Source organism: Bos grunniens, chromosome 2, assembly GCF_055505025.1.
Source record: "Bos grunniens cultivar Pamir isolate PY7600 chromosome 2, Bosgru_T2T1.0, whole genome shotgun sequence".
NCBI classification, from domain to species: Eukaryota; Metazoa; Chordata; class Mammalia; order Artiodactyla; family Bovidae; genus Bos; species Bos grunniens.
Window position 1 is genome coordinate 66,907,757 of NC_141166.1, and position 9,818 is coordinate 66,917,574.

The 9,818-nt window shown below is 44.9% G+C and overlaps 1 long non-coding RNA gene across 1 annotated transcript; it reads right to left on the reverse strand.

Moving 5' to 3' along the window:
- Positions 1 to 2,178: 2,178 nt before the first annotated feature.
- LOC147378199 (uncharacterized) lies at positions 2,179 to 3,551 on the reverse strand. The gene is made up of 2 exons (XR_015149742.1): positions 3,368 to 3,551; positions 2,179 to 2,584 (listed from the first exon to the last, which is right to left on the reverse strand). It is a non-coding gene; the product is annotated as an uncharacterized LOC147378199 (long non-coding RNA).
- Positions 3,552 to 9,818: the final 6,267 nt, after the last annotated feature.

Genomic DNA, 9,818 nt, shown 5'->3' on the forward strand with positions numbered 1-9,818 from the left:
ATAGACAGCCAGAACTAGTGCTTGCTTATGTGCTCAGTCACTCAATCACGTCCAACTCTTTGCAACCCCACTGACTGTAGCCTTCGAGTCTCCTCTGTTCATGGGATGGTCCTGGCAAGAATACTGGAGTAGATTGCCGTTTTCTCCTCTAGGGGATCTTCACGACCAAGGGATCAAACTTGCAACTCCTGTGTCTCCTGCGCTGTAGGCAGATTCTTTACCACTGAGCCACTGGGGAAGCCTAGAACTGATGCTAGGCTTACCTATTAATTCCAGCACTAAAAACACCAGAAAATGAATCAAAATTCAGGACAAGGAAGCCATTTGACAAATAACAAATTTTCCAAATGTCTTCACTTTGAACCAACATGGTATTTGTACATTTTGTCAATAAATATGAGTCTCAGTGTACACCTGCTTTGAGTAACTCACTTTTTAAAGCATCTGCCATGAGACCAGTCCTCCTGACAGGTAATTCAAATGCTTTAAATGAAGTCTGAATAGAGACATACCATTACCCTACTTAGAGAGAAGAAAAGTGATGTGCAAAGAGATTAAGCACAGCTGGGAAATGATAGAGCCAAGATTTGAACCCAAAGCCCATCTTCCCCGAACTCCAAGCCATCTGCCCATTGATTTCTTCTCTTTCCTGGGCACTTTAAGCATTATCCACAGAATCAGCACCTTCTACTGTGAGACAGGACTAGAAAACAATGTGCATGAGGCAGGGCGCTCAGGCCTGGTGCACTGGGATGACCCTGAGGGATGGGATGGGGAGGGAGGTGGGAGGGAGGGTCAGGATGGGGAACACATGTACACCCATGGCTGATTCATGTGAATGTATGGCAAAAACCACCACAAGATTGTAAAGTAATTAGCCTCTAATTAAAATAAATTAAAAAATAAACAAACAAGCAAAAAGAAAACAATGAGACTCCTTTTGTGTTTCGCATGTCACCAGGGGGTCTCATCACCCCTGCAGACCTGGTGCTTTCCTACCTTCAGAGGTCTGTGTGCCCCACTCTGACCAATGCATCATGCTGATGAGCACAGGAAGCCATGTGGTACAGCAAGGGAAGTGCAGCAAGGCCTCGGGATCAGATGCCCTGATCAAAATCCTGGCTGCACCACTGGGCAACTGTGGGACCACCAGGCAGTGACTGCAGCGCTTGTTCTGGATCAGCATCCTCCTGCCTAAAAGAGGTACAGAGAGCGCCCCTTGCACAGGCTGGTCACGAGAGTCAAGCCCAATAGTCCAGGCTACAGCAGGAATGTAGTGAACATTCTATACTGTTTGGGGGTTCCCATTATCTTCCCTGGTAGCTCAGACAGTTAAGAGTCCTCCTGCAATGCAGGAGACCTGGGTTCGATCCCTGGGTTGGGAAGATCCCCTGGAGAAGGGAATGGCAACCCACTCCAGTATTCTTGCCTGGAGAATTCCATGGACAGAGGAGCCTGGCAGGCTACAGTCCATGGGGTCATAAAGAGTCGGGTATGACTGAACGACTTTCACTTTCACATTATAGAACAGTGCCTGCTCACTGATGCTTTCCTCCTTTACTTGGTTTCTTCATTTAAAATTGTAAAATCCTTAGGGAATGAGACATCTCTAATATTTCTTCAGGGTCCCAAAGCCTGTGATAAAGTGTGAAGCATGTTGGATGCTTGATAAACATTTAAACCAAGTTAAGTCAACAGTTTGCCTGGTTTAAATCTCAGCTCTTATATTTCACATGGCAAGACTGTGGAAGGCCACAAAGATCGTGGAAAGCCACACAGGCCAGAAGTGTCCTTTGAAAATATAGGTGGTAAAAGCATACAAGAGGTGCTGTGCAGGAGAGGAAGACAGCAACTTTTGTATGACCTCCCCAGGCCTTAGAGAGCATGGAGTTGGAGCTGACAGACATGAATTCAAATCTTGAGTCAACCCTCAGTGAGCAGGAAGCATTCAGTGAGTCTCCAGCCCTGTTAGTCTCAGCTTTCTGATCTGTACAGTGGGGCTAACAATAGCTACCAGGCACTGTGCTGATTAAATGAGACGTTTTATGTAAGGCATATGTTGGCGTATGTAGGCACCATGAAAGGAAATGATTATCATCAGCTGTACATTTAGGGATAAAATCCCTGGCTTACTCATTTGACATGGCAGTTTTGTGGATCAAGAGAGACTAGATGGCATGATGCTTTCAAAATATTTATAAAGTTCAATGCAAATGAAGTTATTAAAATCCAGAAAAAGTCTAAATCATACAGTATAAATATCCTTTCTGTTTGCACATGCAAAGCAGAATACAGAATGCAAGGCAGAAACTGCTGGAGGAATTCAGAGAAAGGGTCACATCAATGACCCATTGGTCTGGAGCTGAAAAGGACCACATTTTTCAGGTTGGGAAACCAGGCCCAGAGAGTGCCCCCATGCGGCCAACCTCACACAACCTTGTTGGCATAATCAGGAAGGGAACTCTGGACCCAAACACCCAGTCCAGTGCCTTTTCACTATTTTCCATCCATCTGGCTTGCATTGACTGTGTCATAATCCAGGTATCTGCCCTCTGGAACATTCTCAAACAAACATTGAATGCAGCTGAAAAATAATAAATGCAGATCAGTTATAACACCTGGACATTTCTTTCCTCGTGCCTGGGAGTTGCAGAGACAATGCCTCGAATATCTTTCTCTCTCCATTATCTCTCTCAATAATGGTATGAAATTGAAATGACTGCTGAGAAAGAATAATGTGTCTTGGGGAAAATATGCTTTCTACAAGCTGCTTCTCTGTCCGCCCCATGAAGGCACCAAGGTCTGAGATCCTGGCTTTGCATCACACTGAGCCTTAGCCATGAGGCCAAGTGTTTGGCTCTGACAAAGAAAGCTCTTCAACATTGGAAAAGCTCATCAATGTTGGTATTTGAGTTCCTCTCTTGTCATGAAGCTCTCAATATTTTAAACACTCTGCATGTAATGCTGGATTTAAATGTTATTTTAATTCCTTGCACATAACGAGGCTGCCTTTTTTCCCTGGTCATCCAGGCTTGAAGGCCACGTCACCTCTGACCTGTCTCCCTGCTTTGAGCTCAATGTCCATCCAATTTTTACACAATCATTTTTCCTTTCCATGCTCATGCCACTGGCTGGCAGCAGCCCTCACCCCTCCTGCCTGCCACAGCCTTCCCACTGGGATCTCAGAATCCATGCTTTCTCACAACCCCAAACCCTGCCTGGCATCAGCTATAGTCTCACCCCTAAATTCAGCACTTCAGACCTCCCCTTGTTGATGGGATCAAGTCCAAAAGTCTCAGCCAGGCTGTAGCTGTCTCCTGTTTCATTCCTGCCTTATCTCCTTCCATCCCCTGAAAAACTAACTTACCGTTGCCTTGTGATTGTGAAAGCTTGCCGTTCTCTGTATCATCCGTGTCCTCTCCCACCTCTGCTTACCAAAATCTCGCTCAGCCTGCAGGTCCTAGGAACCCCAGGGCTACTTCTTCCAGGAAGTCTCTGCTGCTTACTCAGGCCAGACATCCCATGTTCCCTTGTCAGAGCTCCTCCCTACTACAACCTCAGCCCAAGCCACCACTGCCACATGTCCTTCCTTGTCACAGTGCCCGGAGAATAAGGGACATGTTCTTTCAGGCTTAAGGCCACATTTCATTGTTTACCTCTCACAACACAAAGCATTTTACCTTCCACATCCAAGTTGCTCAATAATTACCTTTTGATTGAATGAAAGGGAAAACAAACAATAAAAACACTCAATTTTTAAAATCAGTGCCTTTTGAGACATTCAGCAGAATTCAGTAGGCTGAGAACTGAATTCACCAGTTCTGATTTCTTCTCTGGATATTAATTTGAAAGTTCCCTGATACCTTGTGCCTCAGTTTCCCCATCTGCAACCACATGACAAAAACACTTCTTAACCTGCTTCAACCAGGCTATTTCTTTTCCCCTAAAAGGTAGCAATGCCATGCTTGTTTTGTTTTGTGTTGTGTTTTCTTTTTAAGCAGGCTAAGTACACAGAGACCTGGAAGGTTCTGTTTGGAAGAGAAAGACCCTGGGCCCGTTGCCTGGAGTTCAATGCCAGCCCACAGAGGTTCTCTCACCAACCAGAAAGGAAACAGCTGTGGTGACAGATGTTGCTGGTGCTGATTCTTGCAGGGTTGTTTGCATTCAGATTTCCCAGGCAGTCTCAGTTTTTTGAAGTCAGTCTCCTTTGACAGGTTTCCCCAGGTCTTCAAGGGTGTAAACAAGCCACCTCCTTGCCCCATGCATTACATCTGTTTCCTCTCTCTACTCAACAAGCACATAGATAAGGGACATCCACCCACCATGCATACTCCCCATGCCCAGGAGACTTCATTTTGAACATGAACAGTGGCCTGGGGAGAGAAACCTTTTCCTTTCTCCTTAGGTTGCTTTGTTTTGGTAGGTGTGTGGGTTGGCGGAGTGGGGGGCGGTGCAGGGAGGTTGGTGTAGGAGGTAGGGATGTCCGGCTAAACCTTATCTAAGGCCAGTATCTCCAAAGATATGCAAACTTCTGATCCCACCAGGGACTTCAACTGAATACCAAAAAGGGGGTTCTTTGTTCCCTCTAAACAGACTATTTACTTTGAGCTGGTAAAATGAATTAATGAAAGGAAATGACACCTTCGGCTTCTGGGGGAGGGGTGGTAAGTGAAATGGGGAGTGAAATCCCTCCCCTCAAATAAAAAGGGAGGATGAGGATGAAGGGTGGAGGGGGAGGGCGGATCCCATAGGGTTCTCTAAGACAGACTCGGCTAGAACACAGGTTCCTCTTTTCTGGGATTAAAAAATTGCCTCATAATACTGTAAGGCCCATGTATATGCAAGCAGTTGGGAGTTATTACGGGCCTAAAATAGGAAACCATTCGCTTGATCTTTTGCTTCAATCCTATTAAGGGCCCCCTGGAGCTCGAGAGAGATACCAGCCTGTCATGTCCCTGTTGCTGTGACGACCCCGTCTTTATAGAACAAGAAAGAGAAATGGTAGTGATTGGCAGACCTTGCTTGCCCCCGTATGTAACACAAAGGGCGACAAAACGAAGAGGAAGTGAGGCCCTTCTCCGAGGTCCGACACTTCTTAACCCTACACCACCTTCCACCTGGCCCAAGGCGCCCCCGCTCGCCTCCTCCAAAGGGAAGGGGGGCCGGAGGGCCGGGGGAGGGGGGAGTCCCAGCAGCCTAATGTTAAGTGCTAATGTCCAAAGATCACAAGTTACTTTTTTGTGTAATCCCGAGTAATACCATAAGGTAATATATATATATATATATATATATATATATATATATATATATACATATATATATATATATATATATATATATATTTAAAGCCTATCATCTATCAACTTCTTGAAGGGAGGAAAGGAGCGGTCGAGGCGTTTCCAGCCCCGGGCCGGGCCGGCGACATTGTCAGCCGGGCACTGTTTGCCCGACATCGGAGGTGGGGGCTCTCTCGGGGGCTGGAGGCGGCCCGGGCCTGATAAATCCCACCATATGGTGCCAGACTCCGGCTCCCCGACCATAAATCACGGCCTCCCTTCTCGGGGTTTCTGGCCGGGCTCCTCCGATTCCCGAGAAAGTGGCGGAAAAGTGCAAAACGCTGTTAGCGCTAGGTTTCTCCGCGGTCTTGGGCAGGAGGGGGAGGGCGCCCGGCCCGTGTGCCCGAGACCCGCGCGGACAAAGGCCCTAGTCCACCTCCCGGTCCCATCGAGGCCCGAGGTGGCACAAGGGAAGCCAGCTGACCCCAGAAGCGGAGGCCTCGGGGTCCGGCCTGCCCCTTCTAGGAGCGGGGGCCCGGGCCCGAAGCGGCCCGGCTGCGGCCGGCCGGTGCGCCCCTGGAGCCCGCGCGCAGGCCCCGCTCCCACGTCCGCCAGCAAGGTCGCCGCGCTCGGCTCCGCGACCCGCCCGGCTCGGCTCGGCCGCTCCCTGCAGCCCAACTAGTTCGCAATCTCATCCCGGAAAACTCAACCCCAAACCGTCGCCGAGGCCCCGGGTTGCTCTGAAATGTACACGGATTAGAAGTCCAAGATGATTTCCGGCGGGGGGAGAGGGAGCAGCTTTGTGCCCAGTGCTCGTCTTCCTGACTCTTTGATGCGGGGAAAAGAGGGAGAAAAGGAAAAAAGAAAAGAAGAAAAAAGTTTCTTTCGGGGGAAGCAGTGCGATAGGAAATGAAGATCCGCTCTGTAGTTTAGCTGAAAGGAAACGCTGTCTAATCCTGACACGTATCGCATTTAAAATAAAACTCTTTTATCTTCAGGCGTGTCGAGCCCCCCAAACATTGTTCGGACTCCTAGAGGGGGAAAGATGTCATAAAATGAGAATTTGTTTCATTGTGGGTCTCTCTGCCAACAGGAGGCTTTTAAAGGCACGCCAAACAAAGCGGGTGCCAGGAGGGGGCCTTCCCAGGTGAGCCGGAGAAGGGCCAGCAGCTCCTCTCCGGTCCGGGCAAAAGCCCGAGAAGAAGTTGGGGAATAAAACCGACTCGTCCTCCTCGTAAACCCCCGAGTTTCCTTTCCAAGACCCTGTCCCTCTCCCAAATAAATTACAAGCGACTGTCTTCCTACGCCAAGCGCCCTTGGCTTCACAATAAGCCCCGCAGATTTTTAAGAAAAGATGTTGGGGTTTGGAAATGGGACGAGAGGGACGTGGGACTCGCCGCCGTCCTGGGTTCAGTGTTGTTGGTTCCTTTCCCGCCAGGCGTGATAAAGGAAAATATTTTAACTGCATCCTAGAAGCTTGTTTTTAATTGTTTTTTTTTTTTTCCTTTCTTTCTACTTTTTTTTTTTTTTCTTCCAAGAAACAGATCAAGAAAAACTAATTACAAGGCACGGCACCGAAGTTAAATGAAAATGTAATCCGGCAATACGGAGAGCAAATTAATTTTTTAAAAGATAGATTTTAGTTAGGAAAAGAAAAATACATTGTTCTCCCTGGTAACATTTGTTAAAACTAGGCTCGATTTGGGGCTGAAAAATCAGTCCTAACCCAGAACTCTGAGGTCGTTCCCTGAGTGCGTTGTCTTTAGAAATTCTAATTTGAAAATGTGCAAGCTTTCTTTTGGGTCTTTGTTTTGGTTTGTATATGGAAAGGTTTGAGGTTTTTTTATTTTTGTTTGTTTTGTCTTGATTTGATTCAAAATACTCCCTCTCAGTTTAGAACGAGTGGTCCTGGAACCTAGGAGGATATATAGGAAAGGATTTTTTTTTTAAAGCACCCCAGTTGATATTTTACTGAAATAATTAATTTAAAAAAACACACACACAAACTTTCGCCCTTTTAGGTGGACGTCACATTTCTAAAAATGCTCTTGACTATTGGAAAAGTAGGCACCGGCCAGACACACATCTAAGTTGGTCTAAAATAGGGCTTGCTCACAGCGGCTCCCTTCACTCCAAGTGAGGAAGGTTTTGTTATTTCTGTTGTTAATGATGGAGTTTTTGTTTTCATTTTTGTTTAACACTCTTTTTGGGTCTCTGCATTCTATATTATCTTCCAGAGGGAAGGTTCAATTTTCATTTCAAAAATGCACAAACTGGCACACACAAAAAAGGAAATCACAGTATACACTTCATGCTAAGGATACTTTTAAATGTCTAAATATCAAAATATGATAATAAATATTTTCAAATGAAGTGTATGTCTGAATAACCACTTCCTGGCTGTTTGTCAGAGTCTCCAACACATGTCCTTCATGCAGTGTTTGTCTGAAGCCATTACGAACTCCATCCTGTTAATTTCTTACATTGAGATATTAAAAATTATCTTTCTCAAATCTTCATCCCATGCTTGCTTTGTTTTGGCTTGTTACCTAGTTTGACCCACATCAAACTAAATTTGGCAACAAATATGTTGAGAAGTATTATATGAGTTATTTGGGGTTTTTAAGATGAAATTTTAAGTCTGTTAATTTATTTCTAAATATGAGACTCCCCCGCCCCCCCCGTTTTACTGTACTTGTACAGAGCAGGGCGCAAGTAAAAAAAAGCCACGTCCTTTTACTGTATCAGCAGTGAATTTGCGCCACCTTCTGGTAGGTTAGAGAAAGACGAAAACACTGCGACTTCTATAAAAGAATTCTTTTACTCCCCCTGCTTCTGTGAACATTGTCCTATTTGTATCTGAAGTCAGAGCCCCAGTGAGCTTCTCTGAAAATACACAACAGATCTCTTACAGCCTGATTTTATAAAGATTCTCTGAACCAGGAAACAGTTTCTTTATCCCATTCTTAAAAGAGCTCACAAATTCCCTTACTGGCTCCTGCATGTTCATTTACTGAAATGCCTGGCAGGGAAGTAAAAGATGACTCCTATTCTGTTTTGGCTTTCCTCTGTAGAGTGCTTGAAAACAAATTGAGGCTATAACTGTAACAGCAGAGAAACAAATACTTCTCTTTCTTGGGTTCATAAGATCCTCATTACCCACAATTAATCATAATGACATTCTGCATTCAGGCTTCTTGCTGGGGTCTGGGGAGGAGCACACAGATGTGGTTTGCTGTAGATTTCAATCCCTTTTGCAATATGGATTTCAGAATACAAAGCTCGTTAGTACACATTACCAGCTCCCAGAGTCTGCCGTTTGTCTCAAAAGTGCTAGTCAGCACTAGGGTGGTGAGGATTTTGTGGCCTTCAGGTAGGTAATGTTTTTTTCATGACCTTCCTACCTGGTGGCTATAATGACCACATGGTCCAAAGGCTGATACTTTTCCCTCAAATCTAAGTTAGATTTTTAAAAATAGAATGTCTCTTCATTTCTATGCATATACATACATCTGTGTGTTATATCCATCTTCTGTGAAAGTCTCTTATTCAAGGCGAAAATAAACTTGATGACAAGCTTTAAAGTGTGTGGGGAAAATTAAGACCCTGTTCCTGTAAGGAAGAGCCAAAATGTTTTGCCTACATAACTGAGTTCATAGAGAGGAAGGTGTGTAATTGAGTAAAATTAGTGAAATGTTCCTGAATCATTCACCTTGTGTTGACTGATGAGCACTTCCTGAGCCCCTGTCATGCATCAGGTCTGTGAGTTGAAATGGCCATGGCTGCTGTCACAGGCTAGTCGTCCAACACATTACTGTCTTCACTTGGATTAGCAAGAGCTCTCCTACAGAACTGTGTTTGTGGAGTCTGTCTAGACAAGGCTGCTTGCTTATTCGCACAATATTAAGACAACTCCATCAAGGAAGACCAACAATTACGGTGTCATCAGCATAACCTCTTTATTACAAAGTTTTCAAAGAAAGTATACAGAGAAAACTACAAACTTTCTGAGGAACATTCCAAAATAATATTGTTGTTGAGAAAACATACTATCCATTTGTCAGAAAGATAAGTTCATACACCCTTTAGCCAAAAATGAATTGCATATTGCTAAAAATTTATGTGGAGCTTGCTCAGCAGTAAAGAATTTGCTTGCAATGTAAGAGCTGTAGGAGATATGGATTTGATCCCTGGGTCGGGAAGATCCCCTAGAGAAGAGAATGGCAACCCACTTCAGTATTCTTGTCTGGAGAATCCCATGGGCAGAGGAGACCGGCGGGCTATAGTTCATAGGGTCACAAAAAGTCAGACACAACTGTAAGCGACTTAGCACTCACACACAAAGTTTTATATAAGATTAAATCATAAAAATAAAATGAGAAGAAGACACAGATAGCCATCTCACAGCAGAGAAAACACATAAGCCAATAAATGCAAGAACAGGCTAGGTCATGTGGAGAAATCACATTTTATATCTGATACCCATGCTGATACTATATTATAGATATCATTAACACTATTTGGCAAAAAAATTTTAAAAGT